Source organism: Myxine glutinosa, chromosome 2 (assembly GCF_964187855.1).
Source record: "Myxine glutinosa chromosome 2, kmMyxGlut1.1, whole genome shotgun sequence".
Lineage (NCBI taxonomy): Eukaryota > Metazoa > Chordata > Myxini > Myxiniformes > Myxinidae > Myxine > Myxine glutinosa.
In genome coordinates, this window is record NC_136262.1 from 18,004,361 (window position 1) to 18,020,317 (window position 15,957).

The following is a 15,957-nucleotide window of genomic DNA, read 5'->3' on the forward strand; positions in this document are numbered from 1 at the left end:
GTGGCCCATCACATCCCCACCGTCGGGCCACCGGTCTCCGCCCGGGCACGCCGCCTCGAGCCGACGAAGCTGGCGGTGGCAAAAGCGGAGTTCGCTACCCTGGAGCGACTCGGCATCGTTCGGCGCTCAGAGAGCGCTTGGGCGTCGCCGCTGCACATCGTGCCGAAGCCCGGCGTGGGATGGCGACCGTGCGGGGACTATCGCCGTCTCAATGACGCCACGACTCCCGACCGCTACCCCGTCCCCCACATTCAGGACTTTTCCGCCCATTTGGCGGGCAGGTCCTTCTTCTCGAAGGTGGACCTCATACGCGGCTACCATCAGGTCCCCGTCAGGCCGGAGGACGTCCCGAAGACGGCGGTCATCACGCCATTCGAACTCTTCGAGTTCCTGCGCATGCCCTTCGGTCTGAAGAATGCGGCTCAGGCGTTCCAGCGACTGATGGACAGCGTCCTGCGCGACTTGGATTTTGTCTACGTCTACCTGGACGATATCCTCGTCGCCAGCGCGTCCCGCGAAGAGCACCTCCGCCACCTCCGCACGCTCTTCGAACGCCTGGGCCAGCATGGCCTGATTGTGAACCCCGCAAAGTGCCGGTTCGGCGCCGCCACAATCGATTTTCTGGGGCACCGTGTCACCAGGCACGGAGCCGTCCCCCTGCCGGCCAAGGTGGAGGCGGTGAAGGGGTTTCCGCGCCCCCGCACGATCAGAGGGCTGCAGGAGTTCCTGGGCATGGTGAACTTTTACCATCGGTTCCTGCCCCGTATCGCCCAGCTCCTGCGCCCCCTGCACGAAGCTCTCCGAGGTAAGCCGGGCAAAGGCGACGTTACCTGGACCGAGCAGATGGACACGGCGTTCACGGGCGCGAAGCTCGCCTTGGCTAACGCCACCATGCTCGCGCACCCGGCGCCCGATGCACCGATCGCCCTCACCACCGATGCCTCGGACTACGCGGTGGGCGCGGTGCACGAGCAATGGGTGCGTGGAGCTTGGCAACCGCTGGCGTTCTTTAGCCGGCAGCTTCGCCCGCCCGAACGCCGTTACAGTACCTTCGACCGCGAGTTGCTCGGACTTCACTTGGCGGTCAGGCACTTCCGCCATCTGCTCGAGGGCCGGGCGTTCACTGCCTTCGTCGACCACAAGCCGCTGATCTTCGCGATGGGCAAGGTCACCGAGCCGTGGTCGGCCCGGCAGCAGCGTCACCTCTCGGCCGTGTCCGAGTACACGACGGACATCCAGCACGTCGCGGGGAAGGACAACCCGGTGGCGGATTGCCTTTCCCGGGCCGTCGCCCACGCAGTCCACCTCGGCATCGACTATGCCCGGATGGCAGCGGACCAGGCCGCTGACCCCGACGTCCAGGCCTTGCGGACCGCCATCACGGGCCTCCGCGTCACCGAGGTGCCGTTCGACGGCGCGGGCGCGGCCCTCTTGTGCGACGTCTCCCTCGGGCGTCCTCGCCCCATTGTGCCCGCGGGCTGGCAGCGCCAGGTGTTTGACGCCATCCACGGCCTGTCCCACCCGGGCGCGAGGGCCTCCCAAAGGCTGGTCGCCGACAAGTTCGTCTGGCATGGCCTCCGGAAGGCCGTCCGCGGCTGGGCCAGGACATGCCTCGCGTGCCAGCGCGCCAAGGTGCACCGGCACACCCAGGCCCCATTGGCCCCTTTCACGGTGCCGGAACGCCGGTTTGACCACGTCCACGTGGACCTGGTGGGACCTCTGCCCCCCTCGCGGGGTTTCACCCACGTCCTCACCATGGTGGACCGCACCACCCGGTGGCCGGAGGCCGTGCCCTTGGCGTCGACAACGGCGGCCGATGTCGCGCAGGCTTTCATCGCCACCTGGGTCGCCCGGTTCGGCGCCCCCTCAGACATCTCATCCGACCGCGGCCCCCAGTTCACCTCGGAGCTCTGGGGGGCGGTTGCGCAGGGGCTCGGGGTCCGGCTGCACCGAACCACGGCCTACCACCCCCAGGCTAACGGCCTGTGTGAGCGATTTCACCGCTCATTGAAGGCCGCGCTCCGGGCCACCCTCCGCGACGGCGGCTGGGTCGACAGGCTCCCCTGGGTCCTGCTGGGCCTCCGGACGGCGCCCAAGGAGGACCTGCGCGCATCCGCGGCGGAGTTGGTCTTCGGGCAACCGCTGCGGGTGCCGGGCGAGTTCCTCCCCGACTCCACGGCACCATGGTCCGCGGCACAGCAGCGCTCCGCTCTGCAAGAGACCGCCCAGAGGTTCGCCCCGGTGCCAACGGCATGCCACGGGCACCCACCGACGCACGTCGCCCCGGAGCTTCGCACGGCGGAGTACGCCTTCGTCCGCCACGATGCCCATCGGACACCACTGCGGCCCCCGTACGACGGGCCTTTCCGCGTGCTGGAGACCGGGGCGAAGCACTTCACCCTGGACATCGGCGGTACTCCTGACCGCGTTTCGGTAGACCGCCTCAAGCCGGCCCACCTCGATGTGGACCATCCACCGCCAGTGGCCCGACCCCTACGTCGGGGCCGCCCTCCTGCGGGCGGACCCCCGGCACCACCCAGCCCCGCCGCCACGGCGCCCCCCGGTCCTGCACCCATCCCAGGGGCAGCCAGGGGCATCCCACCTGGTATCCCTGCACCCCGGACGCCGCCGATCGCCAGGGGGCGCTTCGGCCGGGTCATTCGTCTGCCCCGCAAACTGGCCCTCCAGGTGCGCGGGAATTCTGGGGGGGGCGCGTGTGGCGGACACAAAAGCCCACTGGCGTGGTGACATCATTCCACGCACCAAGTGGGCGGTGGCCACGCCCGAGGGGTAGGCGTGGCCTCATGGATACACCGGGCGACCAGCCCGGAGGAGTTCAGTGTTACAGTGTAGTCTTACAATAAAGACGTTTACATGTTACCGCTTGTCCGCTTCCTCCTTGCTCACAAGCAGCGCGCGTAACGCCGCGCTTTAGCACTCTCTTTTGGGAACCAATTCTCTTACAACAGCCCAGTGGAACCAGGTAATCTACTCGTCTGCAATAAAATGAATGATAGAGAAGTCCCTACCGATAAGTCTTCTTGTATCAAATGGATTCCTTTAATAATGTCAACTCCTCGGAACCACTTCAAATTAGGAAACAGGAAAAAGTCATAGCAATATTTTCTCATCGGCTCTCTCGCGTAATGCAATCCATGCACAGATTGCACACAGATGGAAAATATACCTTTGATTACCATCTCGATTGATAAACAAGCCACAATAGCTGGGAGCAAGAGGTTTCTCTCTTGAAGTTAGTCGGACTGCACCTGCTTCAGTGAAAGCCATTTCATCATGAATTATTAACCTCTCATTTCAGGGTTGGTAAAATTATGTTTTTGAAAAGCAATCTCTTTCTGCACCACTTGTTTGAGATCCGGCTAATGGAAATTTAAACCATGTTGATTTTGGGTAAATAGGAAATTATTGCGGCTCATAACACATGCGTTTGGAAGGACCCCAGGATGCAGCGGAAATGGCAAATGGATGGACCACAGGATGTAGTGGAAATGGCAAATGGATGGACCACAGGATGTAGTGGAAATAGTAAATGGCTGCCTCGTAACTGCACTATCCACCCCTCCGTCCTCCCAACCCAAGATCTGGCACGGAACAATCCACTTGGGCTGCCAGGCCCTCACAGATGGAGAAAATGCATTAACACTTTCTGCTGGATGGTATCAACATTGTTAGTACTTCTCTTCCCTTGCTTGGCCAAGCATCCATTTTTCCAAAACGCACTCCCTCCGGAGATTCTGAACTGCCTTTGCCTCGGGGCGTGAAATGCCCTGAAAACTGCACAGTCCACGACCTGATGGCTAAAACAAGTCTCTGCTCCCTCTACTGCTCACAGCACCGGATCTTGTGCAGTCCTCTATTACTCACGAAGCGCAAGCCTCTTCCGCCCTCTATTGGACAGTGTTTCACGGACGTCATAGAGGTGCAAGATCCATTGTTTATTCGCCATTTTTGGACGACAAAATATCAGGCATAACATTTGAATTATTCCAATTTTAACAGTGGAAAAACAACAATACCTGACTCTGTAAATAATCTGTACAAAAAAAAACAAGTGACCGATGGGAATTTTTTTTTGCAATTAGAGAGTTGATGCCCAAAATACTACTACTACTACTACTACTACTACTAGTACTAGTACTACTACTACTACTGCGACTACTACCACGACTATCACGACTACCACTGCTACTTTAACATCCCTAAGTATTTCCACATTTCCACCATGGGAAAAGTTTGTGGTCAAACTTTTTGATGGACCGGCTCGCCAGGCTTGAATTGGAGCAGTGGAGCACTTTGTGATAAAATGCCATACCTGTGAAAGCATCAATAAGACAGTCTATATTTGGGTCAGAGTATATTCTTTTATATTTGATATTGAACACATTATACAACAAGAACGGCACTCGGTAGAGAGCATACCTCCGCCAGGATGAACAGTTTACGTGTTGCATCCCACTGATAGGCCGGATCTGGATTTGGACCTGAAACAAAATCAAATCGGCTTGTTCTTGTCAACTAAACAACGCATCAACCAAGTTATGTAATAATCCGTTCACAACTTTTTGAAATATCGCGATATATATATATTGTTTTTGGCTTAATTTCTCAATGTTGAAGAATCACTTCATGAATTGAAATAATTCTCTGATCCAGATTTTCACCAAATTAGGATCAATTCTTCCTTGTCATATACCCAACCTGTCCACCAAGTTTAGTCCGCAATAGTCCATAACTTTTTCAGATATCCTGCTGTTGGTGTTTTTTGTTTTTTTTGACATATTGTTGCTGTTGTGGCATCCATCAATTTGCCTTCGATTTTATGATTTGTAAATATGCTTGAGCTCTGCTTTATTGGGTGATTTCTGTTAAGAGGTGAGCCTGAAGAAGGATTAATGGATCGGATGGTGGTGGTTTGAATAAAGAGATCGACCCGGAATCTGAACGTGACGGACATGTTTTCGGCCACGCTAAAATGTCTCTGAGTGGTGAATAATGAATGAATGAATGAATCATTGAGTGGTGAAGAATCACATAAAAATGATACTATCAACATCTGCAGCTGCATCTTCACCAGAATCGAATCGGTTTGTCGTTGTCACATACCCAACCTGTCCACAAAATTTCATCCAAATCGATCCATAACTTTTTGAGATATCATGCTCACAGACAAACAAACAATGGGTGAAAACTTAACCTCCATGTACCTTTGGTGGCAGAGGTAATCAGAACATTTCAAAATTATTTTTACATTCAAAATTATAAAAATGAGAACACTACCTCAATGTACCTTTGGTGGTGGAGGTAATAAATAACATTTCAAAAATAATATTTACATTCAGAATTATAAAAATGAGAAAACTACCTCCATGTACCTTTGGTGGTGGAGGTAATAAATAACATTTCAAAAATAATATTTACATTCAGAATTATAAAAATGAGAAAACTACCTCAATGTACCTTTGGTGGTGGAGGTAATAAATAACAACATTTCAAAAATAATATTTACATTCAGAATTATAAAAATGAGAAAACTACCTCCATGTACCTTTGGTGGTGGAGGTAATAAATAACAACATTTCAAAAATAATATTTACATTCAGAATTATAAAAATGTGAAAACTACCTCCATGTACCTTTGGTGGTGGCGGTAATAAATAACAACATTTCAAAAATAATATTTACATTCAGAATTATAAAAATGTGAAAACTACCTCCATGTACCTTTGGTGGTGGCGGTAATAAATAACAACATTTCAAAATAATATTTACATTCAGAAATATAAAAATGTGAAAACTACCTCCATGTACCTTTGGTGGTGGAGGTAATAAATAACATTTCAAAAATAATATTTACATTCAGAATTATAAAAATGTGAAAACTACCTCCATGTACCTTTGGTGGTGGCGGTAATAAATAACAACATTTCAAAAATAATATTTACATTCAGAATTATAAAAATGTGAAAACTACCTCCATGTACCTTTGGTGGTGGAGGTAATAAATAACATTTCAAAATAATATTTACATTCAGAATTATAAAAATGTGAAAACTACCTCCGTGTACCTTTGGTGGTGGAGGTAAAAAATAACATTTCAAAATAATATTTACATTCAGAATTATAAAAATGTGAAAACTACCTCCATGTACCTTTGGTGGTGGAGGTAATAAACAACATTTCAAAAATAATATTTACATTCAGAATTATAAAAATGTGAAAACTACCTCCATGTACCTTTGGTGGTGGCGGTAATAAATAACAACATTTCAAAATAATATTTACATTCAGAATTATAAAAATGTGAAAACTACCTCCATGTACCTTTGGTGGTGGCGGTAATAAATAACAACATTTCAAAATAATATTTACATTCAGAATTATAAAAATGTGAAAACTACCTCCATGTACCTTTGGTGGTGGAGGTAATAAATAACAACATTTCAAAATAATATTTACATTCAGAAATATAAAAATGTGAAAACTACCTCCATGTACCTTTGGTGGTGGCGGTAATAAATAACATTTCAAAATAATATTTACATTCAGAATTATAAAAATGTGAAAACTACCTCCATGTACCTTTGGTGGTGGAGGTAATAAATAACATTTCAAAAATAATATTTACATTCAGAATTATAAAAATGTGAAAACTACCTCCATGTACCTTTGGTGGTGGCGGTAATAAATAACAACATTTCAAAATAATATTTACATTCAGAATTATAAAAATGTGAAAACTACCTCCATGTACCTTTGGTGGTGGCGGTAATAAATAACAACATTTCAAAATAATATTTACATTCAGAATTATAAAAATGTGAAAACTACCTCCATGTACCTTTGGTGGTGGCGGTAATCAGAACATTTTAAAATTCATTTTACATTCAGAATTATAAAAAATGTGAAAACTACCTCCATGTACCTTTGGTGGTGGAGGTAATCAGAACATTTTAAAATTCATTTTACATTCAGAATTATAAAAAATGTGAAAACTACCTCCATGTACCTTTGGTGGTGGAGGTAATAAATAACAACATTTCAAAATAATATTTACATTCAGAAATATAAAAATGTGAAAACTACCTCCATGTACCTTTGGTGGTGGAGGTAATAAATAACATTTCAAAATAATATTTACATTCAGAATTATAAAAATGTGAAAACTACCCCTACGTACTTTTGGTGGTGGAGGTAATCAGAACATTTTAAACTTCATTTTACATTCAGAATTATAAAAAATGTGAAAACTACCTCCATGTACCTTTGGGGGTGGCGGTATTATCAGAACATTTTAAAATTCATTTTACATTCAGAATTATAAAAAATGTAATCTTCTGGATCTTGAACAGAACAAATGCACAAAACATTTACCTTTCGCGCTTTTGAAAGCGTCTGCTGCCTTCCACTGATGACAGCATGTGACATTTGTGGCTGCTTACTGTCGACAGCCAATGAGGATGTGCTGCCCCCTGCAGTTCATCATCCATTATTGAAATGGAATGTCACACAATATGACAATAGATATTGGGACAGTAACTCAGGAAATTCCTGGGTTATTCATTCACAACGGTTTGTGAGATGTTTCACGCTGGCAGGACAGCTTATATGTTTGCGCATTCACCTTTGAGCTGTCTAGGTTCAAATTCCGGCCCAGCTATAAACTCTAACCCTGGTATTTCGCAGGCAGGCGGTGATACATCATTGTGTGTGCCATCCATCGGAGGGACATTAAGTCAGAGGGTCTGTCTGTCAGCAGTGGTTGGTGGTGGATGTTGAAGATCCTCTTGGGGTCGTAAACAAAATGCATGACGCTAATTGGCCGTAGGTGTTTTCCACGAAAGGTTGGCAGGATGGCCTAGGGATACCTACATGGAGGTACATAGAGGTATACTCGCTTCTGAGACGTCTAGCCTGTGTTTGAATCTCGTCCCAACTATAAACCGTCATCCTGGTGTCTTTCAGGCTGGGGTGCAGCAAACATTTTCCTAAGGAGGGGGCTCATGGTACCTGCCAAGTACCAGGTGTACAGGAAATACTGCAATGCAAAAGCAAGCTGTCGAGGCGAGGTGAGGTACCACTGCAAAAGTAGTAAGTGTTACTGCAAAAGTAGTAAGTGTTACTGCAAAAGTAATAAGTGTTACTGCAAAAGTAGTAAGTGTTACTGCAAAAGTAATAAGTGTTACTGCAAAAGTAATAAGTGTTACTGCAAAAGTAATGTGTTACTGCAAAAGTAGTAAGTGTTACTGCAAAAGTAGTAAGTGTTACTGCAAAAGTAGTAAGTGTTACTGCAAAAGTAATAAGTGTTACTGCAAAAGTAATAAGTGTTACTGCAAAAGTAGTAAGTGTTACTGCAAAAGTAGTAAGTGTTACTGCAAAAGTAGTAAGTGTTACTGCAAAAGTAGTAAGTGTTACTGCAAAAGTAATAAGTGTTACTGCAAAAGTAGTAAGTGTTACTGCAAAAGTAGTAAGTGTTACTGCAAAAGTAGTAAGTGTTACTGCAAAAGTAATGTGTTACTGCAAAAGTAGTAAGTGTTACTGCAAAAGTAGTAAGTGTTACTGCAAAAGTAATAAGTGTTACTGCAAAAGTAGTAAGTGTTACTGCAAAAGTAGTAAGTGTAACTGCAAAAGTAGTAAGTGTTACTGCAAAAGTAGTAAGTGTTACTGCAAAAGTAGTAAGTGTTACTGCAAAAGTAGTAAGTGTTACTGCAAAAGTAATAAGTGTTACTGCAAAAGTAATAAGTGTTACTGCAAAAGTAATGTGTTACTGCAAAAGTAATAAGTGTTACTGCAAAAGTAGTAAGTGTTACTGCAAAAGTAGTAAGTGTTACTGCAAACGGAGTAAGTGTTACTGCAAAAGTAATAAGTGTTACTGCAAAAGTAATAAGTGTTACTGCAAAAGTAGTAAGTGTTACTGCAAAAGTAGTAAGTGTTACTGCAAAAGTAGTAAGTGTTACTGCAAAAGTAGTAAGTGTTACTGCAAAAGTAGTAAGTGTTACTGCAAAAGTAATAAGTGTTACTGCAAAAGTAGTAAGTGTTACTGCAAAAGTAGTAAGTGTTACTGCAAAAGTAATAAGTGTTACTGCAAAAGTAGTAAGTGTTACTGCAAAAGTAGTAAGTGTTACTGCAAAAGTAATAAGTGTTACTGCAAAAGTAGTAAGTGTTACTGCAAAAGTAGTAAGTGTTACTGCAAAAGTAGTAAGTGTTACTGCAAAAGTAGTAAGTGTTACTGCAAAAGTAGTAAGTGTTACTGCAAAAGTAATAAGTGTTACTGCAAAAGTAGTAAGTGTTACTGCAAAAGTAGGAAGTGTTACTGCAAAAGTAATAAGTGTTACTGCAAAAGTAGTAAGTGTTACTGCAAAAGTAGTAAGTGTTACTGCAAAAGTAATAAGTGTTGCTGCAAAAGTAGTAAGTGTTACTGCAAAAGTAAGCCTCCTGTGATGCACTTAATGGAAGTCAGTCGTTTTTGTCCCACAATTGAACGTGTATAGCTCTTAATTCGCCGAAGAGTGCTAACTGTACGATCCCTCTGCTGGATCAGTTGATACCGGCAGCACAAATGATTCTCAGTAATGAGGCGATAATTGGATAGACTGTGGCACGACCGTGTACCAGACTCCCCATTGCATTCTGTGGCATTTATTGTGCTGCATCATTTTCCCATTTGAAGTGCCACCTGTCAACTGCAGCAGCAACCACAGTGGGCTGTGCCACATTTTACTGATACACCACCAATGATGTAAAATTATTTTCTCAGATGTGCAAATAATACCATGCCTTAAATAACAAGGAGAAAAAAACATTAAAATGTCATAGCACACGTGATTTTATTAATTCTGCTGTACGAAGTTCAAGACCACCAGTCGGCCATCTTGGAGCTGATCTAAAAAAACAACAACTAGAACGGCACTAAACTAGAAATAACAAAAACAGTTTTAAACAAGAACGGGACTCTGACGTCACGGCGTCGACTGATACGCCTCCACCCACATTATTACATCATGATAATACTTGTATCAAGTTTGATTTAAATCCATTCAGCTGTGCCCAAGTTAGCACATTTTTTTACCTGACATGACGTCTGACCTTTGACATATTGACCCGAAAATGTAATCAGTTAATGTTTGCATCATTAGACATACCTGTACCAATTTTGAATTAGATCCCATTCGCCATTCTCAAGTTATACATCTATTGCAGACTTAGACCTTTGACCTCTTGACCCCAAATTCTAACCATTTAATCTTTCCAATATTATACATACCTGTACAAAGTTTGAATTAGATCACTTCAACCATTCTCAAGTTAAAGACCTATTACAGATTTGACCTTTGACCCCAAAATCTAATAAATTAATCTTTACATCATCATACATACTGGTACTAAGTTTGAATTGGATCACTTCAGATGTTCTCAAGTTAAACACCCATTACAGACTTTGACATTTGACATTTCACCGATGAACAAAAAATCGAATCACTTCATCCTCACAACATATATTTGCGTACCAAGTTTGAATTAGATCACTTCAGCTGCCATCAATCACTCAACTGCTGCCATGTTTCAGCTGCCATGATCACTTCAACTTCAGCTTCAAGCAGCCATCAATCATCTGGACTGCTCTCCCACCTCTACAACCTCTGACATGAACTCATCCTGGGAATTCTTCCAAAGTAAATTGCTCTCTCTCATGCACAGATTTATCCCATCTCGTCTTCAGTTGTCATACCCTTCCTCCCGTCCATGGTACACGGAATCTTGTGGTGAGGCTGTTGCCCAGAAACAACTTGCCTTAGTCTCCTGGAAAGCAAATCCACCCGAAAGGAAATCTCATTTCCTTTCACAAAGCCCGAAACAAGTGTGTGTCCACCCTCAGGAGAGCCAGGAAACAATATCTCTCCGTTCTCAAGACCGAACTCTCTTATCTGTCTCCCTCTTCCAAATCCTGGTGGCATCTGGACAAATCTGTTTCTGGTGTTTGTTCCCCCTCCATCCCCTCCCTTACTTCAAACGGCTGCACAGCTGACCCCGCACGTGAAAAAGCTGAATGCCTCAACTCTGTGTTTGTGTTACGGATTCGTCACTTCCGTTGTGGTGGTTTTCATCCACTGTAAACATTTTCGATTCCATGTACTATTATTGTTGTCAAAAGGTTTATTGTTTATGAACTGTTTTCAAAAGGTGAAAAAGTTAGTTTTAAATGAAACCGGAAACGGACGATGAAGAAGAGGAGGAGAAAAAGAAGGCGGAGCGAGTGGAGGCAGACAAGAAGCATAGTTGCTTTGCGGTCCGGAGCAAACGTTGGCGAGCAAGAGTCACAAGTGAACTTTTGGTTTCCCGGGAAAGGGATTCCTGCAACCGAGTTGTTATCGCTGTGACGGATCAACCTGCGTGTCAGGTTTTGCGGTGGATTCTGTAGAGAATCATCGTCATCATCGTCGTGCCGTTACGCCACGAGACCGGGCCGTCGGCCATTTTGACTAGCGCAGGACTTGCGCTTCGCTCAAGGTTTCATCTCGTTTCGACCATTTTCACCGCATTCAGACGTTGATCTGGGGTGTGTGTGTGTGCAACGTGGCTTTTGAGTGGACAGTCTGCGTGTCACCGATTTGGAGCCTTGGAACGTCCATACCCGAGGGTGTGATTGCCCAGTCGCCTGGAGGGCGCCTTTGGATTTCTCAGTCGCCTGGAGGGCGCCTTTGCACAGCTTTGACAGCAGGACTGTAACTGCCAACCCAACGGGATTCTGGTCTCGATTGGACATTGATCTGACGATCGCTGGAGCGAATGAACTTTGGCTTGAAGCCGGGAATTAGAGACATTGGGAATCTTCTTCTTTCCGCTCACTTGGAGCACAGTGAGTTATATATTACAAAACTGATGGTACCATCATAGGACATATTGATTGTACTTTTGATTACTATTATTGTTATACTGTTATTATTGTGTGATCTTAATACAATATTTGTTTGTGAGTAACAATTGGTGTGGCTTCCCCATTGATCTTTGACATACAGAATAACACATTTTTCTGCCGTGACTCCTCCTGGGGCTCGGAGGTACACCGTGACCTGGGGGTCGGGGAGGAGCACGTAATAGAAATTGGGGGCTCGTCCGGGATATAATTCCATAACATTCCCAAAATTCCCAAATTTGGAATTTTTCTAACATTCCCAAATTTTTCAAAAAATTGGAAAAATTTTGTGTGAAGGTTAACAGGTGTTAACTGATAGTCACCATGGTGTTTGATGCAGAAAAGTTTGCGGCGTCCCCTAATGAGGCACAGTTCCTAGCGTTAAAAAGATCGGAACTCTTGATATTGGCCAAACATTGTAACTTGGAGGTCCGAGCTCATATGAAGAAAGCAGAGATGCAGACATTGGTGGTAGAATCTCTGGTGGGACAAGGAACATGGACAGAGGTAGCCTTGGATTGGTTGCCCGAGGAAAAAGAAAATGTGGAGCTCTGGAAAGTGGAGATGCAACTGCAGAGCCAGGAAAGGTTAAAAGCAGAGGAAAGGAGAGCTGAAGAAGAAAGAAGAGCAAAGGAAAGCGCAGAGGAAAGGAGAGCCGAAAGGGAGTTAAAGGAACATGACATGGAGTATCAGAAGGAAGTTAAACTCAAGGAGCTGGAATTAATGGGAGAACGGAGAGAAGTAGTATCCATGCCGGCTAGTTCGACAACTAGTCAGAACACCTGGGATGTTGGTAGGTATGTGAGGCTGGTTCCACCCTTCAATGAAAAGGAGGTAGCCAAGTTTTTTTTACACTTTGAGAAAGTGGCTCAAATGCTAAAATGGCCTGTGGGGTCCTGGACTATTTTAGTGCAAAGTGTTCTGGTGGGTAAAGCTCAAGATATATTTTCGGCTTTACCGATTGACAAATGTACAGATTATGAGGAAGTGAAGAAAGCCATTCTCAAAGCCTATGAATTGGTCCCTGAAGCTTACCGGCAAAAATTCCTGAATGCCAGGAAGAGGGAGAGTGAGACCCATGTGGAGTTTGCCAGAATGAAGGAAACCATGTTTGATCGGTGGTGTGATTCGAAGGGGATTGGGAAAGACTTCAAACTGTTGCGACAATTGATCTTGGTGGAGGAATTCAAACAGTGTGTCCATGCGGACATTAAAGTGCATCTGGAGGAAAAGAAGGTACCAGAGTTGTATGAGGCAGCAACCGTGGCAGATGACTATGCCTTGACACACAGGATGGGGTTCCACAAACCTAACTTCCCGCCGAGAGTTCGCCAGGGGAGTTATGGTACATCTGGTGCGGAGAACGAATATTCATGGGGGCGGCCTAGAGATGACTATGAGGACAAATATGATACCGCGACTTTTAGGGATCAGAAGACTACAGTTCCAAGACAGACTTATCTTCCGGGGGGTCCGAGGCAGACCACGAGTTTTTCGTCCGGGCCTACTTGCGCTTTTTGCAAGAAACCTGGGCATTTGATGGCCCAATGTTATGCCCTGAAAAGGAAAAATCAGGAGCGGAGTCAGACTAGTACAACTCCGAATGCATTGGCAAATGCGAGAAATCGTCCTTGGAGGACAGTGCCTTGTGAAGGTTCCCATGCCAAAGTTACGGCATCACAGAACGACCTTGTTCAAGAGGGTTACAAACCTTTTATTTCAGAGGGGTTTGTGTCACTGGATGGAGACTTGACTAACCAGAGACCTGTTAGGGTATTGAGGGACACAGGAGCACATCAATCTTTGATGCTTGAGGGCATTTTGCCATTGTCAGAGAAGACGGCAACTGGTGTTAGTGTTCTTTTACAGGAGGTTGGTGGCTATGTTAAAGCTCCACTTCATGTCATCCATTTAAAGTCTGATTTGGTGTCAGGACCGGTCACCATAGGTTTACAAGCCACTCTACCTGTGGAGAGAATATCTTTTGTTATCGGGAATGATTTGGCCGGTGGTCAAGTTTCTGGTAACCCGATGTTTGTTGAAAAGCCTAGTATGGAAAATAACACTGCACAGTTAGAGCAGGAGATTCCGGGTATCTTTCCATCCTGTACCGCGACTCGTGCTATGGGTAGGAAGCACTCTGAAGAGAAGAGGAAGGTACTGACGTCACGCTTTGCACAGACACTTTTTGTCAAGTACCCTGAAACTAAGTGTCAGCGCACACGAGTCATGAATGGAGGCAAGGTTGGCAAGCTCTTTGTCGGTGGACTGAACTTCAACACAAGGGAAGACGTTCTGGACTCTGTCTTCGGCAAATATGGACCACTCTTGGAAGTGTTGCTGATAAAAGACAGGGAGACGCAAAAGTCGAGAGGGTTTGGCTTTGTCATGTATGAAAACACAAAGGATGCCAAAGATCAGAAAAGGATTTGAATGACAAGGATTTGGATGGTCGGACCATAACAGTAGAGAAGGCAGGCCATGGGCGTCGAGGGGGCGACAGAGGAGGAAAACGTGGAGGTAGTGTTACGGATTCGTCACTTCCGTTGTGGTGGTTTGCATCCACTGTAAATATTTCTGATTCCATGTACTATTATTGTTTTCAAAAGGTTTATTGTCCATGAACTGTTTTCAAAAGGTAAAAAAGTTAATGTTAAAAGAAACAGGAAACTGGATCGGGAACCGGTCGACGAAGAGGAAGAAGAGGGGAAAAAAGGGCGGAGCGAGTGAGTCGGACAAGGAGTTGCCGAGCTACTTGCGGTCTGGAGCGAACGTTGGTGAGCAAGAGTCACTAGCGAACTTTCGGGTTTCCAGGAAAGGGATTCCTGCAACAGAGTTGTCATCGCTGTGACCGATCAACCTGCGTGTCAGGTTTTTGGTGGTGGATTCCGAGGAGAATTATTGCCGGGCCGTTACATCTCAAGAGCGGGTCGTCGGCCATTTTGACTTGTGCAGGACTTGTGCTTCGCTCGCGGTTTCATCTCTTTTCTACCATTTTCACCGCATTCAGACGTCGAGCTAGGGCATGTGTGTGACGTGGCTTTTTGAAGGTTACTTCGTCTATACCCGAAGGTGTGATCTCTCAGTCGCCTGTAGGGCGCCTTTGGATTTCCCAGTCGCCTTGAGGGAGCCTTTGTACAGCTTCGGCGGTGTGACTGTACTTGCCATCTGCACGGGATTCTGGTCTCGATTGGACATCGTTCTGGCGATCGCTGGAGCGAATCAACCTCGTCTTGATGCCGGGAATAAGAGACATTGGGGAATGTTCTTGTTTCACTCACTTGGAGCACAGTGCGTTCTATATTACAAAACTGATGGTACCATCATAGGACATATTGATTGTACTTTTGAATACTATTGTTGTTGTACTGTTATTCTTGTGTGATCTTAATACAATATTTGTTTGTGAGTAACAATTGGTGTGGTTTCACCATTGATCTTTGACACACAGAATAACACATTTTTCTGCCGTGACTCCTCTCGGGGCTCGGAGGTACACCGTGACCAGGGGGTCGGGGAGGAGCACGTAACAGTAGTTTCAGGGGTGGCTATGGCTCCCGGGGTGGGAGTAGTAGTTTTGGTGGTGGCCGCAGTCGAGATTACTATGGAGGCTCCCAGAGTTACGGCAGCTCCCAAAGGGATGATTATCAGGGTAGTGGCCGAGCAGGAGACCGCTACTCACATGGCTACCACACCCGTCTCTACCACCGTGATTATGATTTTTATGATCAAGGGAAGAGTTGGAAGCACTGAGTGCTCAGGAGCAGCCGAGCCAAGATTCCTACATGGATTATCCATGAACTCCACGTTCCTAAAGGCGTCCATGTAGTGAATACTTCCAGGCATCACCACCCAACCACCATGAAACCTGGCTCTCAGCTCGGCCTCCTTCAAAAAGTGCAATAGATTTGCTTTGCTTTGGATTTTTGATCACAACCCCTTAACTTCATTCAAAAAATGAAAAATAAAAATCAGAGGTTGATGAGATGGAATTTGGCTTTGCAGGAGTTCAACTTGGAAATTGA

At 45.7% G+C, this 15,957-nt stretch overlaps 1 long non-coding RNA gene across 1 annotated transcript; it reads right to left on the minus strand.

Moving 5' to 3' along the window:
* Positions 1–3,937: 3,937 nt before the first annotated feature.
* LOC144890869 (uncharacterized) lies at positions 3,938–7,461 on the minus strand. Its single transcript, XR_013622544.1, has 3 exons — positions 7,393–7,461; positions 4,441–4,502; positions 3,938–4,333 (listed from the first exon to the last, which is right to left on the minus strand). It is a non-coding gene; the product is annotated as an uncharacterized LOC144890869 (long non-coding RNA).
* Between the last annotated feature and the right edge of the window lie 8,496 nt (positions 7,462–15,957).